The following is a 12,491-nucleotide window of genomic DNA, read 5'->3' as shown; positions in this document are numbered from 1 at the left end:
TGGGTGGGTCCGTCTTGATCCATGGAGGTCCGCGTAAGTGCCGCGTAAGTGCCGTGTGGGTGCCGTGCTGGTCCGGCCTCCTCCGTGTAGCTGCTGTGTTGATACCGTGAGTACAATCATCAACGCTCGTTGACGCTCCATCCGGGGCAAAATAAGCCCGGAACTCTTCGGCCGGATCACGCCGGCGATGATCCGGGGATTGCCATGTAGATCCTTGAGGATCCGTGTTTATATATGACTTGGGCTTTTTGTGCAAAAGAATGCAATTTGAGAAGATTCGTGTGTAGGTCAATGGGATACTTGTGAAACCATGACTTCATCACCTCACCTTAATGTACATGTAAACTGTTTCGTTTGAACACATGGTTTTATAGTATCCGCAACTTTCCTAGGTCCAAATCTGCTGTAATCCCCACCATTGCGTTTGGTTTTATTTTGTTTCATTCATCGAAGCCAAATTAGATATGCTCACTGTAGTTGTTGCACTCAAACACTTGGTATTTATATCATCATCGATGTAGCTACCCCAGAATACTAGGAAAGACGCATAGATGGACTCAGTGGTTATGGGTGAGCTTAGTAAGTCGACTCGATCGTTTCGTCAACTCTAATAGCTATTTTACAATTTACGTCATGGATAGGTATTCATTTCTGACGTGTGATCCTACATGTTTAATTCGTAGAAGTTCAATCGTTGATTCCAAGGGATTCATTCGATAGCACATATTATTATGAATTCACATCAGTAAAATTGCATTAACTTCTCCGAGAGCCCAAACAACTCCTTAATCCCCCTCTAAAACAAAACCCAAAAAAGTCACGAATCAAGCTACATTACCCATAACTAATTCTGACAGCGAAAGTGAACGGGGCTTACAGAATGTCACATCCTTTAGCTCCCACCTGACAAACGTTATTCTTCAGACGAGTATTGTACTTAAGAGCGGTGTTGTGTACGCCAGAGAAAATGCATTTCATTATTAGTAGTAATGTAAGCAATATGTGATATCTGTTGTACAAATTTTCCCAGGAGTTAAAAGAACGCTGGAAAATACGATTTGCATGTCGGTAAAGAAGACACTCTCGAAAGGACCATCTGCTCATTTTGATTAGTGTAATGCAGATTTTGGTTATCTTCTCATTTTGATTATAGCAAAACTAGAAAAAAAAAACCGACAACAACAACAGCCCTGATTCAGCCTGTCCCAAGACGAAGTACAGTATAGTCAAAGACAGCCATGCTAGTATTATTACAGAAGTATCAAGAGATGCGGAAATATCACTCTCAATATGCTGTGTTCTGAAGCGGAATAAATCAACAAATCTATCCTACACAAATGCGGCCATTTTGACCTAACGTCACCGAACACGTCATGCATCTCCGTGTTGCTGTTGTTGTTGGCTTGAAAAAGGTTCAAGAACAAGAAAGAGATTGAAATATATATACTCGGTAAGCAATTCAACAAACATGACAAATATTCAACTAAAACAAGATGCGGACACATGACTTCAGATGCTTTTTGAATGTTTCAGTGGTTTCTGCCGATCGGATCTTCCGTGGAAGAGCATTTCAGAGAGATTGGACTGCAGGAAATAATAAAAGCCTTCTTCCGACACTCGAGATTGTTTTTTTTTTTATTGATAATTGTTTATTATTACGTGAGCGGATATTTCTGCTAGGGACATTCTGAAACAAGATTGTATCAGAGCTAATATTTGTTCTTTTTTATTTTGGGTGGTTTTAAGGCAAGTTTTATATTTAAAAGGCTGAAATATGAGACTTTGTCATTATAGATTTTCCGTATAAGCAATGAAATCAAGAGAGCATGATATCGTTAACTTGTTGATTTGAATATCTTTAAGTACTGGTCAAGAAACGTTTTCTAAAATAAATTGAAATGTCAAAATATCATATTTTCCTTATTTCTTATCCAATTTTTGTTATTTTTGTATCATTCTGTAGGGAACATTTTTCTTTTTTTTTTTTTTTTTGGGGGGGGGAGACATTTTAGTATTAGCTTGGGGATGTATTTCCTCCTTAATTCTTCAAAAGAAAAATCGGGCAAGTTTAACGTAGCACCGCGTCACGTACCCCATCCGACGACGTGATGGGAAACTAGGACAGCTCTTCAGCCCCCGAATTTCAGGGAAAGTATTTTTAGTTCTGCCGGTCACGATAAGAGTATTTTCCAAAAACGGAAATGACTTGAAGGAGGACGGGGGGGGGGGGGTGGTTTCCATGAAGCCTGTCTCTCTTCGGAAGAAGAACGTCACTGCCAAAAAAGCACCTGAGTACGTCATACCGATTTCGAGACGCGTGGATGTGGTCCATCGAAAAGTTTGCGTTCACTCGGGGAAAATATGATTCTTTTCTCTCCCCCAAATGACTCTTGGAGAAGTTGTAATTTCTTCTCCACTGGAGAACGAGAGAACGCAGTAATATGATTGATGTCAACCAGTAGTCGACATATAAGACTGCCAGTGAAACTTGTGGCCGACTGAATTAATTGTCTTTTAGGAATGCTGAAGGCGAAAATTGTTTCTTTTATTTGTTATATCATGTCTCTCACAGTGTTTTTGATTAAGTTCTCTCTTTCTTTGGCTCGGGTTCCATTTTCCTCTTTTATTTTGTTTTTTTTTTTCGTTCTTTCTCCCCCTTTTTGATGTAAATTACAGTTTAGTAATAACATGTATAAAAAATGAGAGGGTAATGTCCTATCAAGTACTGCTGTAAAATTGCTTTCTGTCAAAACTTTCTGTTTTTGGCGAAGTATTACATTTCATTTGCACAATGAGTCTGCAACTTAACATTTTGTTCATCGAATCTAGAGTAAAACTCCAAACACACACACACACACACCATTACACAAACACACAAACAATATTGATTTGTATTGCATTGAAAGTCCAAGGTAAGCTGCCGTGTGGAGTGACCTGGTTAGTGTCTTTAAGATGAACGAAACTGAAAACATTGTGAGTGGTCACACGATGACACAGGAGAGATGCTTATAGTTACATTGTTGTTTTGCTGTCGTTCAGCGATGTAAGATAAGAAGGATCGGACGCTGCATGTGCTTGACGTTCTTGACCCAATTATATAGAATCAAACTGTACTGTAATTGAGTGCATGCAAAGTGAGAGAAAATGAAATAAAAACGATCTTTGTCTGTGTTATTGTGCGCAATTAGGGCCCTGAATAAACTAAGGAAGATTGATATCGATCAATAGAAACAATGATAGGCATTGATTGATTGAAACAACAATGATGATGCAACCTACAATCGTCATTTTGTAAGTATAACAATTATTAACCTACAAATACCTTCAGTACGGTTATGAATGATAGGAAATTCTTGTTGCTTTCACTGTTTCAAGCGATCTACTGCCTCCATACAGAATATCATATGTTTATATATCGATTAATCTGAAAAACATGATAGAAGCATATAAATCATTATGATACTCTATAATGTGAATGTGTATTTTCATATTGTATATTGTAATTCATATTTTACATCTGTGTTAACGCATCTGTGTGATGCACAATTGATTATATCATTAACCAATGGAAAGTGAAGGATACTGGTAGTAGAATCTGGTTGGTGTGATTTTCATGCTCTACCAAACACCTATGGAAAATCCTCAAGTTGGCCCTTTAACACTGAAACTTGAATCGCTTTTATACTTCAAAAACAAAAACATATATGTTTTGACTGGATGAAAAAAATCAGAGATATCGGTCTATATCTTGCACGTGTGTACAAGTCTTTAAAAGGCAAGTTCTCCTTCCCCCATATGGATTGAGTGAATGCAGCAATATTAGTAGAACACATCAGTAGTGAGAGTTTGAGGAAAATCGGACAATCCGTTCAAAAGTTATGATTTTTTAAAGTTTATGTACAGTCACTGCTGGATGAGAAGACTTCTATAGTTTATGATGTCACATGCGTAGAGCGACATAAGGCTGTTGTAAGGAAAATATAAAGAGAACTTCTCCAAAAAAAAAAAAAAATCTGAAAGAAGTACTCATTCCTTCGACTTGTCACTGACGTATGTCAAGAGTGATATCATTCTCCTTGCTTACTGACAGAGGGAAGTGAAGTGAAGTGAAATGAGAGAAAGTGAAAATATGTTGAATTTTCTTCGTATTTTCTTCATATCCTTCTACACATGTGACATCACAAGCTGTAGTATTCTTCTCATTCAGCCATGACGGCACTACATTTTCAAAAATTCATAACTTTAATTTTAATTATCCTTTAACCCATTTTTCCGTAGGATTCCCGAGGGGATTATCATCATAGTCAGCAGAAACCCATCTTGCGTGCTCGTTTGCTGTGATGCGCAGGTGCGCTACCGCCGTCAAATTTTACGATGGCTACAATTTTAGAAAAACATTACTGTCCTTACCAATTATTTCACCTCTGCAATAGCTATAATCTTCGTTAAAAGGATACGTTGCTATTGGGCATTTTGTGCACGAGCCTGAACTTGTTCAGGTGCGCATGGCATTGTTTTGATTTTTATAAAAGATAAACCTGAATTAGTCCATAATCTGAAATCGACCCTTGAGAGTGAGAGAGAGAGAGAGAGAGAATGAGTGAGTGTGTGCGTGTGTGTGTGTGTGTGTGTGTGTATGAGAGATATAGAGGGAGGGAGAGAAAGAAATTTGCCGGTTATTAACGCTTGGTTGATTTTCTAAGCCTGTACTATGACATTTTAATCTTTGTATAGTATATTATGAAATCTTCAAACCTATCATAATCATAATGATGGTACATCTATTGAAACATAATGTGAAAGATGAAACCTGATGATATGAATTATAACATGACTCCGGAATTATGCCCGAAGAGTCTTCCCTGTTAATAAATATTTCATACTTGGGTCAAACATTGATTTAAATCTGTATATAAAAGATACCTAAATTTTACTTCTCTCCTGTTTTTTTTTTCTTAAAGGATGTGTACAGTTCTGGTCAAGGTGAGGATTTAGCTTTTAACGTTTTGCGAGATATTCAGACACCACTCTTTGAGATGTCAAAGAGCGTGCAATTCTAAGGGGTATCAAAAGGTGTTTTTTTTCTATGAAAATCGGTTTTGAAATGGCCGAGATATCCAAAAATAAGGTGAAACAAAGAGATTCTATCAAAAGGCGTGGCCTGTAGTCTTTTATTATTATCACTTTTTTGGATATCTCAGCCATTTGAAAACCAATTTTCATCAAATAAAGGGTTGAATCCTTCTTGAAATTACATGCTCGTTCATATTTCATAGAGGTTTCTCATTATCTCACTTAGGAATGTTCAAAACATGAATCCCCACCTCAACCAGTACTGTTCAGTCCCTTTAAGGAATGGAGGCAGGTGTTGAAGAAGACGTTCAATTTAGTACATGATTATATTTAATAAGCAGCACATTCTCGAGTATAAAATATGTCTCGGTAAGTGTGACCCACATAGTGTAATCAATCACGTGCCCAGTATATTCCCACCAGTCTTAATTTAGCCCGCCGCCATCATCATTCTCATCAGGCATGGATTATTGATTTGCTGTTGATCATCATGCCCAGGGCCAGGGATGCCTTATCATGTACAGTAAACAACGTCTTTATCCTGGAATGAGAAATAGAGATTCCCGCCCACTATTCACGCGTGATTTCCTTTCCACAGTGTATCTGCTGTGATTTCTCATTGATTGAGAAATAAGTGAGCAGGGTACAAAGCTTTATTCTGTCTGTCTGCTTGTGTTTCTGTCTATTTGTCCATGTATGTTTGTCTCTTTGTCTTATCTTCTGTACTAAGCTGTTATTTTTGCATACAGATATTTTCGCGAATGAGGTCAGGGACATTTTTGCGAGATGTTATTTTCGCGATTTTGACACCTCAGCGATCATAAGGGCACTAATCCTTGTCAGTCTGAGATACTTTTGCGTGTGGTTAAATTCGCGTTCCAACAGTGACTCGCGAAATTCGCAAAAATTAAACCCTCGCGAAAATAACAGCTTATATTACAGTATATACTACCATTTTTCTCTCTCTCTCTTTTCTATCCTGTATAGATAATTGTATTCATCTACCCTCCCTCTCTTTCCAATCAGTTTAATCATTTTCTGTGGCGTGTCGCTTCCATCGGTCTTATTTTTGTTTATGTGTGTGTGTGTGTGTGTGTTTTCCATTTTGTCGTCGGTTATCTAGATTTTTCCCATTTGTCTCGCTCCATTTCGCTAAGGTCAAATCTGCAGAATGGTCTTAGAACTCACTCTGCCCAAATGATCGATATGATTTCCATTAAGTGAGTCGACGTACTTTCGTTTTGCTCTTTCTTCTGTGATGGAATATAAATAAAGGTGAATTCTGTGATTTATCGGCCAAAGATGGATTGATGGAAAACTTTGTTGAATGTCGCTTGTTGTGGTTGACACTAAACTGTTGTGTGTGTGTGTGTGTGTGTGTGTGTGTGTGTGTTTGTTTGTTTGTTTGTTTTTGTTGTTGATGATGTTGCAGGGTTTATACATTGACACATATTCCATATTTGCATCCCTCTTTGCATTCATAGGACAGGCGCTCTACAGGTCATGCATTAGTGTCAATGGAGAGTACTTGCCGCTTTAGTCAGTAAAGGTCATTTTACTCCAGCTCTCCAGCAACAGCAAAACTATGAAAACAATAATTGAAATAAGTTACTTTGGGTACGGATTTTTTTTAGGTTAGGAAGGGGGCGGTATTATTGTCTTTCCCTATATTCTGTCCTTTCTGAATGTGTGATCCCTAATATTAGAGCTGCTTGCGAAACGCTGAAATATTGGCAAAGTTACCATGTACGTGCCATCGACGTCTTCATTTGGATTATCTATATGCAGTACATTATGTAGGTATGTATATATATATATATATATATATATATATATATATATATATATTTGTTATGATATATATATCATAATTATGTAGGGTTTGAAAAATGGGTACCGACCTGAACGTGCACGGTGTCTCATTTTAAGTGTATAATGAATATGCGAAAGAAATGAGGTGTGAGATGGACATTGCTGTCAATTTTGCTCCCATATATGATAAATGAATGACATACATATAAGTATATTACTATAATAATGCATATAAAATGCAATACATAAATGGATACATTCATATACACACTAACACACACAAACACATATGCATAAACCACAAACACATTCAGCAACACGCTTGTTAACAAAGGTAAACTCTCGAGGGCAAAATAACACTGTGAGCTCGCGCAATGTTCGTTCAGAATCTACCGTAGATGTGAAGCTGTCATTTCAATGTCATACACTAAGGATGTGTTGCTGTGTAATACATATTATTATGAAATGCGTCTATCGTGAATTTCAACATGTAATTGAATCATTCAGATGTATATCGTTAGCTCTTCAACACTGAACACACTTAACTTAAGTGAGGATAGTATACACAAGATGAAATAATTGCATTTCGAACGTAGTAATAACGCGAAATACAGATAGGCGAACTTGCCTGCGCTTTAATCTTTTTCAACATTGCAAACAGCCGACGAACACTAGTTTTAAGTTTCAGAAAATCATAAGTTCAGGTCATTTCGTTTAAGCTTGTTTTAGCGCGGGACGAGCTTCAGCCAGTGGCTGTTCTTCAGCTGGCCTTTGCCGATAGAAAGAAAAAAAAAACATAAGAAGTTCCTATTCGCCTTTTCGATGATAATAAGTTGACAGAATACCCTGAGGTTAGATTTTATCCAAAGAATCTTCTGAACAGAATCATTTATTTGATTGCATTCTCATTTTATACAAGGCATAAGCTGAGAAGAGTAGGCCTATACAATGTATAAGGTGAAGTGGATACTTATTTCTCATTCTGCAATGTATAATATTGTAATGTATAATAATGTACATTATAATATTATGTTACGCTACGGGGGCTGCACGCAAATCAAGCTACGCTTATGCTGTAGCCCCTCTGTATTATTCATTGTAGTATGTTTTGTTGTACTTTTGCTGTACATTGTACACAGGCAATGAACAAGAAAATACTTATATATATTATCATATTTATGTTTGTACATGAATGTGTATATGTACAATGATGATACAGAAACCAATAAATCAAATCAGATCAAATGTCGTACATAAAACTGTTGTCGAAGTGACTTTTTGATAACAATATGTATTTATTAAACGTCTGCAGGAGTTTAATCCCCCGCACAGACAGTGAATTTGTATATATACAATAATAGGTATTCTGGTCTACTTCTACCGGGGCCACAATCAAGCTACGCAGACTAGTGTGACTGTGTGGCAGTTATCAATATTGTATATCTCGTTGGTTCGTCTATAATTATTTCCGCGATGTATCAGAGGGTGTTTTGTTTTGTCTTTAACTTTTAAGGAGGACGGCTGCCTCATTGAGCACAGTATCTCATTAACTCCCCCTGTCCGACGGGGCGAGATTTAACAGAATGCTGCATGAATTACTGATGAGATGCTGCGGGATATGGCGAAAAATAATGTAACGAGGTAAAGAGATCGTGCGAGTTTCATAAATCAAACAACTTCATCCGCAGATGGCTGGCCTTTAGGCTTCATCGAACTCATTTACAACCTATAGACCCAGGATCTCGCAGCTATTCATATGTCACATACTAGTAATTTATACACAAATACACCAGATGCCAAACTTTCACAGTACAAACTGATTAAAAAACACCTGCGCTAACCGAACCTTCACCTGGTTTTTTTCCTTCAACTTTTTTTTTCAAACTCTGTCGCTTTCCACTTAGATATTTTTTCTTTTTTCCATATCTAGCTCCTATAACAGTGTGAACGAGACGACTTAGTGGAAACATTAGATTCAAGCAGTTTTATTTCCTGAGGCCACCATCATTGAAGCCTTTTTTTTAATGCCTGCTTCTTGCGTTCTATCTTCGTTTCCCTAATCATCCTCACACACAAAAAAAAAAAAGACCAACCACCATAACAACGGCCCACCATGAATATGCATTTATGACTTTCCATTTGTCAGTGTTTGTTTGTTTTTTCAAAAATGTTCATGTACTTTATAAAAAACTTGAATTCCAGTAATCATTTCATATACGGGATATTTATAAATTCCTTTGTTACTTTGTAATCTGTATGATTTTGGCAAAAGTTATTGCATGTATTGTTAATTTGCGCACACTTACATCAAGGCAAATTTACCAAGAATTCTCAAAGCTCGATGACGTTTTTAATGTGAGTTCTGTAACATCATGGTTGAAGGCAGCTCAAAACGTGCCTAAATTAGGTATAAAGCGAGTCCACGATGACACTGTGAGAGAAGTGAAAACTATGCAACGTTGTGGAAACGCATTAAAGTAAGTGCATTAAATGCACTTACGAAGCAGACGTAGCATGCTCACTGCAACGAATAACCGTTATGTTCTCGGCATATTGAGGAGGAAAGATTAATTCTGGTGACATCGCATGCGGAAGGTAGGTGGAAATTGATCGAAAACCCGCGAGATGACGATTGTTGAACAGTGGAACGCGCGTGGAACCCGATGCCATCAAGTTATTAACAGTCAAGCTATTTCCATCAATCACACCATAACACCAGAAAGTAGGCCAAACCAATGAGGTAGGGCATGTATGCCTCCTTAGATTGGCCAAACGCAACTCAAGAATATGGGCATTTTAAATGTGTTGTGGGACGAGAATGACACACTTTTAATTCGAGGAAACAAAACAAAAAACTAATTTGAGCAGGTTACGGGCTTTGTTCTTTGTTGATAATAATCTTAATGATAATAAGGTCTTCTTTATCCAGGGTAGCCTCTACAGTGTTGCCTCTGCTCTTCCAGGGGGCCCTGCCATTATTATTATCCTAGCGTTCTATAGGGACCCATTTGTACACCAGGGTCGAGAGGGACATGGTGGTTGAAAACATCTTGGCCAAGGACGTAAGCACTGGGCAGGAGTCGAACTCGGGTCCTCTGATTGGGAGTTGGGAGTTTTATCCACTATGCCACAACCCCCCCCCCCCCACGTTGTTGTTGCTGTTTTTATTGTAATCAAACAAATTACCAAGCAGGGAACATGGCTACGCCAAAAGTCTCCCTCCATATAGGATGACAACGCTCACCTGAAGGAGTAGGAATAATCGTCATTGCAAGGAGCCTTGATTAATCCTCATACACCCCATAATTAAACGGGGAGTTCCAGTAAGCCACCACGGATATTATGTAATTACAATACTATGATGATGATGATGGTGATGATGATGATAATTACAATGATAGTAATAATAATGATAATAATAATGATAATAATGATAATAATAATAATAACAATAATAATAACAATGATAATAATAATAATAATAATAATAATAATAATAATAATAATAATAATATCGGCTCTATCCTTTACAGTGTTAAGATTGATTGCTTTTTGAGAGAGTTCCGGTGCACTGGCGTGCAGCGAGAGCCTACATGTATTAAAAGATATATCAATAGCCCTGCTCTTTAAAGACCTGTAGTAGCCCCATGGTTGTTCTGTGCAATTTCTGCTTATAAAGGGTTAGGAGTGAATTGACCAAACCCTTGCCGTTTGCATCTCTATAATCCATACACGCTTCTAGCACGTAGTTAACCACCTGTAGACTCACGTGCTGTGGCATGCACGTGAATAAGTATTATTTCCAAACTCAGTGCTCCTAACTTCAATGTGTAAACTTGTACCAAACACCTTGTCGCACCGCAAAGATAAAGCAAGGCACGGTTTAATTACCTCAACGAAAGGATACAAGTTTGTTTGCTGGTTTGTCTCAGGGAATCTGATTGACGTACGAAGTGATAACATTCTGAAGCTTGTCCTCGTAGAGAAACCATTGTACGCGGGGATTGTTTCGAATCGTCGCATGCATTTCTAAAAAATACAAGCGTACATGGTGCAATGGTGAGATGAAAGCCGTCGACAAGGGACCGCAGTTACGCTTTGAGTAGTTTTTTTTTCTCCCCATCTCCTTCAAGTGTATCTCCGTTTAGATGAATAACAGAGAGCACTTTCGTCGCCTCTGTGTCAGTCACTTATCAGTGGAAGCGGAAGGACTTTTTTGTAGGGTGCTGTTCGACCGGGGGGTGGGGGGGGGGGGGGGGGAGTTGCTCGTGATTTGCTGGTAAATGGTCAATGCTCCCTTTCCCCATCCCCATCCGCCTCCCATCTCCTTTCGATGGGAAGAATCTGGGGCGGAGCACTCCAAAGTTACGTGGTGTTTTTTTTCGTTTTTCCCGATTTTTTTTTTAAACCATGTTATATTTTTTTTCAATCAGAGCAAAGGATGACCTTATAAGAACTTGGGAAGGACAACCTATCGCTATAACATCTCCCATTGTCCACAAAGTAGTAACAGCCTCTGTAGTTCCGCTTCTTATTGCTTTCCCCACTCTCCTCCGTGCGGTCATCTTCCTGATGAACTTGGGGTTAGTTATGTCAATCCACATATCAATTTTTTGGGAAGGGGTGCAGCGCCCTGAACGGTTGTTTAGACGTGGTGAAACCCGATGCTGTTTGTTGAAAGGCAGCTGCATAAAAATCCAAATCCAGGAAACTGTATTGGGTTCAGTCTTAAGGCGACATGAAATAATTACGATTGCAGAGGCTTAATGTGCGATGAAATCCCCTGCCAGCTCTAATCACATCCCTTATGACGTAAATCTAAAATGTGTTAGTCATGCTGCGGTGAAGTTTGATGAAGAAGTATCAAAACACAAGCACAAATTCCCAACACACACACACACACACACACACACACACACACACACACACACCTACGCATTAATGCACGTACACACAATGTAATTTACTCACCGTACGTGGCGTGATATTTCGAATTAGGCTCAACACTACTTACGGTATTGAGCAGTTTACAACAACTTCGTGTACTCTCAATAACTTTCCACAGCTTGGAGCTATGGCAACCAAACTCACACCACGGTACATCACCTATTCCCGATGAGGAGATATGTCATGACAGACTTCAGTGTTCTTATTCTGAAGAGTGAGAGCGATGCACTTGAAACTGGTGTACTACTCTTTGAAGAAGAGTGCAAACTTAGGCGTCATGTTTGACGAATGGTTGCTGGGAAACTAGAAGCTCTATGACGTCATTATCCACGGCCACAGAACGTTTTCATTTGGGAGGGGGGGGGGGGAGGGGATATCGTATAGTGCACGTATGTTTGGTTGGTTTAAAGGACAAGTTCACCTTCATATACATGTGGATTGAGTGAAGGCTACAATATTAGTAGAACACATCAGTGAAAGTTTGGGGAAAATCCGACAATCCATTCAAAAGTTATTAATTTTCAAAATATCTGTGCAATCACTGCTGGAGGAGAAGGTTACTACAGTGTATGTCACATGCGTATTTTTTATAAGGAAAATAAAAAGAGAATTTCACAAAACTTAACTTTTTGAATAAAGTGCACAGTTCTTCGACTTGT

This window comes from Diadema antillarum, unplaced genomic scaffold (assembly GCF_040938485.1).
Source record: "Diadema antillarum isolate AM-2024a unplaced genomic scaffold, OU_Dant_1.0 seq00000604_RagTag, whole genome shotgun sequence".
Lineage (NCBI taxonomy): Eukaryota > Metazoa > Echinodermata > Echinoidea > Diadematoida > Diadematidae > Diadema > Diadema antillarum.
This window is presented reverse-complemented; position numbering follows the sequence as displayed.